Below are 12358 nucleotides of genomic sequence, written 5' to 3'. Positions count from 1 at the left end.
TTCTTAAATTTGACAAATTCCATCTCTAGGTAACCCTTTTTTTAATTCTTTTTACTATTTTTAACTATTTACAATTCAAATAATTGATCTTTTATGTACAAAAAGTTCTCAAAATTTCATAACAAACAGGTTCGTGGATACTCAAATGCAATTTGTTTCTAAATTTAAAAAATTCAATCTCTAGGTAACAATTTTTCAATTGTTTTTTACTACTTTCTACTATTTACAATTTAAATAAATCATGTTTTTTTCAAAAAAATTGCTCAAAATTTCAGAAGAAACTTGTTGCAAATTGTCAAAGGGATTATCTACTATATATCTAAGAAATTCCTAGTGTAGGTAAATTACTGAAATAGACATTTTAATTTATTAACACATGGTTAAAATTGAGGGTATTTTTTTCTTTTTGATGTTGTTGTGTTTTCGCGGTTCGAACGTCTTTTTTAAATATTGATTGACGTTGTCAGACAGCAAAATCATTCTTCTCCAAAGCAATCAGCTTACTCGAGGTTAGCTTTTTTTCTTCTTCTTCAATCCTTCTTCTTTCTTCTTCTTCATATCAAGTTAGGTTTTCGTTTTGTTTTTAATTTCCAGTTTGTTGTTGTTGAATGTTGACGGTAGGGTTTTCTTCTCCCAAGCAATCAACTTCATTGAGGTAATTTTTTTTCTTCTTTCATTTTCCTTCTTCTTCTTCTTCTTCTTCTTCTGTTTTTCTTCTTCTTCTTCTTCTTCAATCCTTCTTCTTCCTTCTTCCTCATACCAACTTAAGTTTTTTTTTCTATTTACTTTTGTTGAAGGTTGACAGAAGTTTTGATTGGTGTAGGTAATTTTTTTTTCTATTTCTTAATTTATTCTTTTTTCTTCAAGGATCTTTTTTCTCTCTTCTTCTTACTCTGTTATTTTTTTTTTACTTTGTGAAAGATTTAATTTTTGCAAGGCAATCGGTAGGATCTTCTTCTCCAAGGCAATCAACTTCGTCGAGGTAATTTCTTTTTTTCTTCTTCCGTTTTCCTTCTTCTTCAATCCTTCTTCTTTCTTTTTCCTCATACCAACTTAAGTTTTTTTTTTGTTGTGTTTGTTGTTGTTGTGTTTGTTGTTGTTGTTGTTCTGTTTTTTTTTTTACTTCGTGAAAGATTTAATTTTTGCAATGTGTTTCGTTTTGAAGAAAACACTGATGTTTTTATTTTTAGAAGGTATTTTTAACAAAATCTTGAACATGTTTTGTTGTTGTTGATGGTGTTGTTGTATTTATTTTTTTTATACTTGATACATCTATTATTGTGGGTTGAAGAAAAGGTTCAAGTTTTCGTTTTTAGAAAGTATTTTTGAACAAATAGAATGACTGAGGATGATGATGTTATTGTTGGTGGTCTTCTTTTCTTTTCTTTTTTTCGTCTATTTGTGGTTTGTTGTTGAGATTTGTTTGTTGTTCTTCATTGTGCTATTTTTTTTACTTCTTTTGTGGTCCTTCTTCTTTATAAAAGGTTATGTTTCTGTAATTTTTTTTCTGTTAAATATGTTGTAGCAGTGGGTTAGTATTTATTGAAAGCTATGTTCAGATTTCTCTGTTATTTTTTATGGTGTTATTTATTTTTCTTTTAATTCTTATGTGTTCCTTCTTCTTTTTTTCATGAAAGGTTTATTTTTTTTTTTAGGTTTTTTGTGATGAAGATGGTGTCCTCTGGATTAGTACGTTTTAATAGTTGGTTAAAGTCAGTAGCTTGAGTTTTCTTTCTCCTCCTTCATGGTCTTCTTCTACTTTTGTTTTCTACTTCTTCTTTTTTCATTGTTTTGAAGAAAAGCCTAAACCTTTTGTTTTTTCATTGTTTTGAAGAAAAACCTAAACCTTTTGTTTTCATGAAGTATATTTACTATTTTTTGTTTTTAATATCATTATTGTGTGTTTAGTTGCTTTTTCGATGTCTATGGTTGTAGATTGAATAAAGGGTAAGATTTTTTGTAATGTGTATGGTTGTGGATTGAAGAAAAAGTATGACTGAAATGAAGATGTCTATGTTTCTGTCTTGATTTTTGTACATGTTTTTCTTGATGGTGTTGTTCTCTATGCTTCATGTCTCCCAATTCTGTCTTTACCATTTTACAATTTTACAACTATATCATATCTTGGTTTGGGTTTTATGTATTTTGCTTTCAAATGTTTGATCTTTGCAGAAAACCTTTTTTTTATGTCTCTTCAAGAAAAGGCGTTTCATTTATCTGTGTGCTTATTTTTTCTTTTTCTGTAGCCGTTTGAAATGCTGGGGAGATGGTGTTTGTTGTTAAAATAGCACATAGAAGGTACATGTTACGATTTATTGTTTCATTTGATGAATGTACTTTTCTTTCTATTTATTTAATTTATTAACTTTTTAGTTGCTTCTTGGTTGTTCTTCTTTTCTTCTTTCTGTTTGATGGATCTGATATTTCAAGTACTCATTATAGGACGGGGTCATCTAATGCAACAAATGGGGTAGCTATACCATCTGAGAAAAAGGTATTGTATTGTATTCGGTGAAGAGTGAAATAGTCATTATATTTGCACAAACATTTTTCAGGAAGATGAGGGATATTGCATATGATTTATATTATCAATTCTGTCTTCGTAATGTATGACTTAAAATATCCATTATGTATCTTTATAATGTACTGCTTATTTTATTATCATTAGTACGGTGAGGGATATTGCAAATGAGTTTGAGCCCTGCTCAAAGCTCGAGGACCTAAATTTGGATGTTAGAAAGAAGTTCAAGGAGACAGAGGAAATAATTCTCGCTGACAATTTTTTTCAGAGGTACAACACTGGTCCTTACTTTTTTAGTTTTTGAAATGTAGTATGGAAACTTTTTGTAAAATTGGTAGACAAGGCTTCAATTTTTTTTTTCGTGCTTGGAGAGAGCAGGAAAACTTTCTTCTACTTGCTGCCAAAATTTGTGCTAAACATTTATTTTTATTAATATTTACTTCAATAAAATATATTGGAATCAAAAAATACCACTTGAAGTAGAAAGGCCTCTTGGATATTGTTGTCTGCATTTGTGGCAAAAAGCTTACTTTTTAGATTACGTGGCTAGAACATTTCCTCATTTCAATGCATGTGTAACTCTTAAGGAAGGATTTGTTTGGGTTTGGGGTTTGGGAAGGAGATCAAATAAGAGAAGAGAGGTATAAATAAAGATCAATGGGCAATTATGCAGTATACTTGAAACTAAAAGTGTTGTGTTTTAAATGAGAATATTTCAAAACTGTGAATATTTACTATTTAATGAATATCCTACACCAATAATAAGAAATAAATAAAATGTGAAGCAGGTTAACGATGTCTATTTAAATCTTAGATAATTGCTATAGGGAGAGAGAATTTAGCATGGTAAACCATAGTGGATTTCATCCAGAAATGGGATTAAAATAAAAGGGTTGGCCATAAAATGCAACTAACTATTTTCTTTGAATAAATAAGCTGGAAATATGTGGTAGTTGAATGTGAGGCTTTTCAATTGATTTGGTCATATTTTCTCATGTTTTATGTGTATTGGATTAAAATAGTTTGAAACCACATGGTTTAATGAAACTTATAAACTAAGCTCTTATTCAGTATCTAGATTTATGCTGCTTCATATATGCAATTATACACGGTCAGAGTTTTATTTGTACTTTCTCAATTAATTATATTAAACAATTATATTTCTAGAGATATATTGAAATCTAATACACTTTTTAAATTTGTGAGGTTATAAGCATGTTGTGGTTAAACCAACTGTAGGTAGTGTTGATGATCTATTGGAAGATAATCCCGTGGTGAGATTGAAGGTTTTTGTATATGAACTTCCAAGTAAGTATAATAAGAAAATTCTGCAAAAAGATCCAAGATGCCTCAACCATATGTTTGCAACTAAAATCTTTAATCACCGGTTTCTCTTATCTGGCCCTGTTGAAACTTTAATCTAGAAGAGGTTTTATACCCCTGTATACAATGACCACAAATGATAAGAAGTGCCATAAAGCTTATTTCTTCCAACTGACCTTATTGAAGGCTCACATAGGGGGCACATCACTTCTTTGTGGTTCCTCAAAATTTTGGGGCATGTTTTCATTACGAGGTACAAATTTTGTGCATTATTTTCAACATTCATTATTTATACCACTTTTATTATATATTTATATTAATTTGTATATGGAAGAGAAGGCAATTGAAAGAGGGGATTCTTTAACTGCTAAAGCGTGCTACATTGGTTCAAACCTTTGGACAGAGGAATCACATATGCCCGAAAGAGGGCTCAAATACCATTTCTCCATACTTTTCACCAAGAAAATCCACACCCACCTAATTCCTAATAAGACTCCTAGGTCATTTTTGTGTATTTTCGATGACTTTTATGATGTTGGCAATGACTCTGAAGGTGGTTATTATGCAAGGTAGGCCTTATTACAAGTTTAAACAAGAATGTCCGAGTGTGTAGCCTTTTATTTCTTCTATATCATAGCTGCATAAGAAATCTGATTTACATTTTCTTATAAAAGATGCAATGACTAGGGACTTTGATTCATATAACTATTGTAATTTGGACTAACTATAAACGGGCCATGTTGTGTAATCTTGCAGAGGTGCAAGAGTAGCAGTGTGGGAGAACTTTTAAGGACAATCCTCTATTTGATGTCTCCACTAAGCATCCAACCACGTACTTTAAGGACATGCAGTAGCTGTGTTTTGCGTATACCCACTTGGATGGACCCGTTGGAGCCTAAGATTGGTAGAGGCTATGATATTTAGTTGCATACCTGTTATTATTGTAGATGACATTGTTTTGCAATTTGCTGATGCAATCCCATGAGAAAAGATAGAAGTATTTGTTGCTGAGGAGGAGGTTCTAAAGTTGAATACCATACTCACATCTATCTTACTAGAAGCCATATTTTAGATAGGAGTATTTGTTGCTGTTACCGTTTTCTTTTTTATTTTAGATAATAGTTTATTTTTATTTCAATATTAATAATATATATATATATATAATAATTTATTATTTTATATTTATTTTGATGTCACTATTTAATATTTAAATGACCACAATTAAAATTAGTTATTGAGATTTTATCCGCATAAGAATATTTAATTCAACTGCATGTTATCCTTATTATGTGAAGTTGAATTTTCCATTAAGTGTTAGGAAAAGTCTTCTACAGTTACAGATAAACATTGGTAGAAAAACTTATTTTGAAGATAGAGATGTCCATAGATAAAGACGTGGTGCAACTTATTGCATTATCAAGTATTTGATGGAGTGTAAGAATCTTCAACAAAGTCTTTTTTTTCAAATATTTCGTATTAAAGTTTAGTAAAACAGTTTTATGATTTAAATGTACTACGTTTTATATTTATATTTTTATTGTCCAACTTTGAGATATTTTAAATTTTATAAATTAATTATTAAAATATGTACTTTTGGCTTCTAATAAATGGAATCATACAACAGAATCTGGTACTGGATATATACTATGTAAGATATTATAAATTATGCATTTAATAGATAAAGCGTGATAATATAATATTTTGTTAAATTTTATTATAATATTTTATTAACTATACAGATTAGTGTTTTTCATAAAAATAAAACAGCCATAAATATATTACTTATTAAAATAACATAATGTAATTCTCTTTTAACCAGCGTAAACACAACGTTACTGTGTTTGTGTAAATAAATATGAAATTATATTAGTAGGTGATAATATTATAATATTATTAAGTTAATAAATAACCTAAAATTATATTTATTAAAAATAAAATGAAATATATCAAAACAGATGAAAGAATAACCATTAATAAATAAAGAAGTGGAGAAGAAGCAGAAATAGCTGATTTTATAAAATATTTGTAAAAATAACAGTCAATTTTTTAAAATTTAATAAATTATTATATTTAAAGGGTAAAATTAGTATTTTTAAAGGTGGACACAAAAAGGAGAATCCCCTTTATATATTGTTATAGATTATTAGTCTTAGCACTATTTGTATTAGAATATTATTTCAATTAATCATAGTAATAGTATTATTATTAATATTTGTAGTTTTAGTGAAGTTAATATTATTAATATTTTTATTATTATTGTTATTGATATTATTATTATTATTATAATTATTATTATTATTATTATTATTATTATTACTATTATTATTATTATTATTATTAAACAAATGCTTCTTCAATGTTTTAAATTGTTTATAGGTTTATATCTATAAATATGCTTCTTTTGAAAAATTTAAACATCAATTTTATGTTATATTGTATAATATGCCTACATTTTAATTTAACAACAATCCATATAATACCTTTCATTTTAATATAATTTATAATTTAGAAATTTAATTATAAATTTTAATTTTATTTAATATATTATATAAAAAGTACTCATAATTAATTACTTATCTTTTTCTCATATCATTAAAATTTATATATAAAAATTACTCATAATTATTTATTTGAATATAAGAATATTACATTAATTTTAATATAAATTAAGATAAAAAATAAAAAAATTCAAATACAATAAAAGTGTTCCAACTATGTCAGTTCAAGAGGTGTGGATTGAAATAAAGTATCTATATCTGAAAAATTTTGTCAGGATTATCCCACTATGTGTTCTTTTATTTCCAAAATTTATAGTTGGGTGAATAATTAATCATTAAATAAGAATAATATTTAAATAATTAAACCAATAACAATAATAATTATTCAAATCACTAATTTATATATATTAACAATAAAATCTGTTTTAAATATTAAAAATATAAAAAAAAAAACATGATTAAGTTATTTCAAATATATTTTAAATAACTTTGAAATCTAACAAGAAAATCCAAAACAAAAAAATTAACACCTATTTTTTACTCTTTAATCTTGACTAAAACTCTAAACTTATTATTACAAACAATGTTTTGTAATTAAACTTCTAAAAAACATCATACTGACATTTCTTAATCTAAACAAAATAACAATCTATGTCATCACAAATTGATTATTCCAAATTACTCAAAAACACATAACATATAACACATAATACATAACAATAATTAATTATACATAAATATATAATTATATCATTGTTAGATGAATTTATCGTTTGAATATATCTAAATTGACAATTATAACATCTATAACTTTTAAATTAAATTATTGATTTATTGATAATAATATTAAAATCTGTTTTCTAAACAAAAATTTTAAAAACCAAAAACACGACCCGTGCGTACGCTCGGGTCTCATGCTAGTTGGTATTATGAAATTTGAAAATTTTCTTCTTTTTGTGAAACTTTTTTAATTTTTTACTAATTTTAACTCTTTACAATTTAAATAATTGATATTTTATATATAAAAATTGCTAAAAATTTCGCAAGTAACGAGTTGGCCAATACTAGGATAGGATTTGTGTTCTTAAATTTGACAAATTCCATCTCCGGGTAACAATTTTTTAATTCTTTTTACTATTTTTAACTATTTACAATTCAAATAGTTGAACTTATATGTAAAAAAAGATCTCAAAATTTCATAACAAACAGGTAGGCAAATACTCAAATGGGATTAGTTTCTGAAATTTATAAAATTCAATCTCTAGGTAACAAATTTTCAATGGTTTTTTACTACTTTCTACTATTTACAATTTAAATAATTCATGTTTTGTACATAAAAATTGCTCAAAATTTCATGAGAAACTTGTTGCAAATAGTCAAAGAGGATTCTTGGTGTTATGATATTTGAAAATTTTCTTCTTTTTGTCACACTTCTTTAATTTTTTTACTAATTTTTACTATATACAAATTAAATAATTGATATTTTATATATAAAAATTGCAAAAAATTTCACAAGTAACGAGTTGGCCAATACTATGATAGGATTTGTGTTCTTAAATTTGACAAATTCCATCTCCTGGTAACCCTTTTTTAATTCTTTTTACTATTTTTAACTATTTACAATTCAAATAATTGATGTTTTATGTACAAAAAGTCTCAAAATTTCATAACAAACAGGTTCGTGGATACTCAAATGCAATTTGTTTCTAAATTTAAAAAATTCAATCTCTAGGTAAAGATTTTTCAATTGTTTTTTACTACTTTCTACTATTTACAATTTAAATAATTCATGTTTTCTTAATAAATATTGCTCAAAATTTCAGAAGAAACTTGTTGCAAATTGTTAAAGGGATTATTGGTGTTATGAAATTTGAAAATTTTCTTCATTTTGTGACACTTTTTTAATTTTTTACTAATTTTAACTCTTTACAATTTAAATAATTGATATTTTATATATAAAAATTGCTAAAAATTTCGCAAGAAACGAGTTGGCCAATACTAGGATAGGATTTGTGTTCTTAAATTTGACAAATTCCATCTCCGGGTAACCCTTTTTTAATTCTTTTTACTATTTTTAACTATTTACAATTCAAATAATTGATCTTTTATGTACAAAAAGTTCTCAAAATTTCATAACAAACAGGTTCGTGGATACTCAAATGCAATTTGTTTCTAAATTTAAAAAATTCAATCTCTAGGTAACAATTTTTCAATTATTTTTTACTACTTTCTACTATTTAAAATTTAAATAAATCATGTTTTTTTCATAAAAATTGCTCAAAATTTCAGAAGAAACTTGTTGCAAATTGTCAAAGGGATTATTGGTGTTATGAAATTTGAAAATTTTCTTCTTTTTGTGACACTTTTGTAATTTTTTACTAATTTTTACACTTTACAATTTAAATAATTGATATTTTATATGTAAAAATTGCTAACAATTTCACAAGTAACGAGTTGGCCAATACTAGGATAGGATTTGTGTTCTTAAATTTGACAAATTCCATCTCCTGGTAACCCTTTTTTAATTCTTTTTACTATTTTTAACTATTTACAATTCAAGTAATTAAAATTTTATGTACAAAAATATCTCAAAATTTCATAACAAACAGGTTCGCTGATACTCAAATTCAATTTGATTCTCACTTTAAGAAATTCAATCTCTAGGTAACAATTTTTCAACTGTTTTTTACTACTTTGTACTATTTACAATTGAAATAAATCATGTTTTTTTCATAAAAATTGCTCAAAATTTCAGAAGAAACTTGTTGCAAATTCTCAAAGGGATTATTGGTGTTATGAAATTTGAAAATTTTCTTCTTTTTGTGACACTTTTTTAATTTTTTACTAATTTTTACTCTTTACAATTTAAATAATTGATATTCTATTTATAATTATTGCAAAAAATTTCGCAAGTAACGAGTTGGCCAATACTAGGATAGGATTTGTGTTCTCAAATTTGACAAATTCCATCTCCTGGTAACAATTTTTTAATTCTTTTTACTATTTTTAACTATTTACAATTCAAATAATTGAACTTATATGTACAAAAGGATCTCAAAATTTCATCACAAACAGTTTGGCAGATACTCAAATGGAATTAGTTTCTAAAATTTATAAAATTCAATCTCTAGGTAACAAATTCTCAATTGTTTTTTACTACTTTCTACTATTTACAATTTAAGTAATTCATGTTTTTAAACATAAAAAATGCTCAAAATTTCATGAGAAACTTGTTGCAAATAATCAAAGAGGATTATTGGTGTTATGAAATTTGAAAATTTTCTTCTTTTTGTCACAGATCTTTAGTTTTTTTACTAATTTCCACTATATACAAATTAAATAATTGATATTTTATATAAAAAAATTGCAAAAAGTTTAAGAAGAAACAAGTTAACCAATACTAGGATAGGATTTGTGTTCTTGAGTTTCGCAAATTCCTTCTCCTGGTAACCCTTCTTTAATTCTTTTTACTATTTTTAACTATTTACAATTCAAGTAATTAAAATTTTATGTATAAAAATATCTCAAAATTTCATAACAAACAGGTTTGCGGATACTCAAATGCAATTTGTTTCTAAATTTAAAAAATTCAATCTCTAGGTAACAATTTTTCAATTGTTTTTTACTACTTTCTACTATTTACAATTTAAATAAATCATGTTTTTTTCATAAAGATTGATCAAAATTTCAGAAGAAACTTGTTGCAAATTGTCAAAGGGATTGTTGGTGTTATAGAATTTGAAAATTTTCTTCTTTTTGTGACACTTTTTTTAATTTTTTACTAATTTTTACTCTTTACAATTTAAATAATTGATATTTTATATGTAAAAATTGCAAAAAATTTCACAAGTAACGAGTTGGCCAATACTAGGACAGGATTTGTGTTCTTAAATTTGACAAATTCCATCTCCTGGAAAATATTTTTTAATTCCTTTTACTATTTTTAACTATTTACAATTCAAATAATTGAACTTTTATGTACAAAAAGATCTCAAAATTTCATAACAAACAGGTTGGCAGATACTCAAATCGGATTAGTTTCTGAAATTTATAAAATTCAATCTCTAGGTAACAAATTTTCAATGGTTTGTTACTACTTTCTACTATTTACAATTTAAATAATTCATGTTTTCCACATAAAAATTGCTCAAAATTTCATGAGAAACTTGTTGCAAATAGTCAAAGAGGATTATTGGTGTTATGAAATTTGAAAATTTTCTTCTTTTTGTCACACTTCTTTCATTTTCGACTAATTTTTACTATATACAAATTAACTAATTGATATTTTATATAAAAAAATTGCAAAAAGTTTAACAAGAAACAAGTTAACCAATACTAGGATAGGATTTGTGTTCTTTAATTTGACAAATTCCTTCTCCTGGTAACCCTTTTTTAATTCTTTTTACTATTTTTAACTATTTACAATTCAAGTAATTAAAATTTTATGTACAAAAATATCTCAAAATTTCATAACAAACAAGTTCGCGGATACTCAAATGCAATTTATTTCTACATTTAAAACATTCAATCTCTAGGTAACAATTTTTCAATTGTTTTTTACTACTTTCTAGTATTTACAATTTAAATAAATACTGTTTTTTTTCATAAAATTGCTCAAAATTTCAGAAGAAACTTGTTGCAAATTGTCAAAGGGATTATTGGTGTTATGAAATTTGAAAATTTTCTTCTTTTTGTGACACTTGGATCACTACAAAAAAATCAGTTACCAGAGGAGGTTATTTAGTAGAGGTTTATTGGACCTCCACAAATAAATTTAATTAAGAGAGGTTTTGCTAACTTCCATTAAGTTTTAAAGGTGTATTCTGCAAACATTTTAGACTTATTTCAAAATCTCTAAAATACCTTTTTATTTCTCTCTATTTTTTTCATTCATTCCCTCTTCCCTTATTCTGAACCCTAATTTTCTCAACAACTCTCATTTTCGATACTCCACGGCCAATGCATCAGAACTCTCCACTATTGAATTTGACCTCACCACCATCATCTCTCACCCTAATTCTTCCGCAACTATACCGTAGGACACGCTTCAATCCCCTCATATTTTCGTTTTTTTCTTCTTGTTCCTCGAATATCTATGATGCGAAGATCTCCACAGTTCAGATCCACCTGGTGAGTCTAATGCCTTGCACACTATTTTCGTTTTTGTTGGAATCGATGATAGGGAGTACGTTTTAGTGTCCCTCTTGGGTCTCGTTTGTGTGATGCAGATTTCTAGGGTTAAGGTTTATTCTATTCTCATTCTCCCGCTTCCACATTGATTTTTGTAATTAGTTTCACGGTATGGCTTTTCTGAAACGAAGCTCTCAAGTGCGATTGGGAGTAAGAGGAGGGAAGAGAAAACTTTGGTGGTGTTATTGTTTCGAAACATAAGTGTGGTATAAGAAAGAAACAAGTTAGAGAAGGTGGGTACACACTTTTAGTAGTTTGTTTGGGGAAATTTCTTCACCTACTCCTCTTAAGTTAAGAAACATTTTCCTAAAAGCAAGTTTTATGCAACTGTATCCATTCATGGAATTAGAACCTTAGATTGTTTGTTATTTGGGCCATATTTATTTCAGAACTTTTGGCTCTCTGTTTGCATACATTCATGGAATGTTTAGTTCATAGATTTCTTGACAGCATTGCATTAGCTTGTACCTTTTCTAATTAAGTTTTTGGTTAAGATCTTTATCCTTGGCTTGTTGCCCTCTATTGCATTGTAGGTGGGTAATGCTCTTGGGGATGCTAGTCCCAACGTTCATATAAACATTTTGTTACTCTCAATCCGAATTAAGGTTTTTGTCCTTTGCATTTCTACCTTTTCTCAACATCTTTGTAATCATTTTATTTTACTTTCCCTTAAACCTCCTCTTTATCTCTGTGTTGCAGCTGCATAGTTTGATTGCTATGGAGAAATAAGGTAATTTAGTTTTTATTGCAGCTAATGATTTCACTGAGAAGCATTATAGCTAATGAGTATTTTTTTTATGGCTTTGTTTTCATCATGTTGTGATGT

General features: G+C 26.6%; 1 pseudogene; it reads left to right on the top strand.

Annotated features, from left to right (window-relative positions):
• Positions 1 to 2266: 2266 nt before the first annotated feature.
• On the top strand, positions 2267 to 4916 carry LOC114171282 (putative beta-1,4-xylosyltransferase IRX10L; annotated as a pseudogene).
• The last annotated feature ends 7442 nt before the right edge of the window (positions 4917 to 12358 follow it).

Source organism: Vigna unguiculata, chromosome 10, assembly GCF_037176805.1.
Source record: "Vigna unguiculata cultivar grain cowpea cultivar isolate G323 ecotype 2 chromosome 10, ASM3717680v1, whole genome shotgun sequence".
In the NCBI taxonomy this organism is placed as follows: Eukaryota; Viridiplantae; Streptophyta; class Magnoliopsida; order Fabales; family Fabaceae; genus Vigna; species Vigna unguiculata.
Note: the sequence above shows the minus strand (reverse complement) of the source record. Positions and strands in the feature narration are given on the sequence as shown.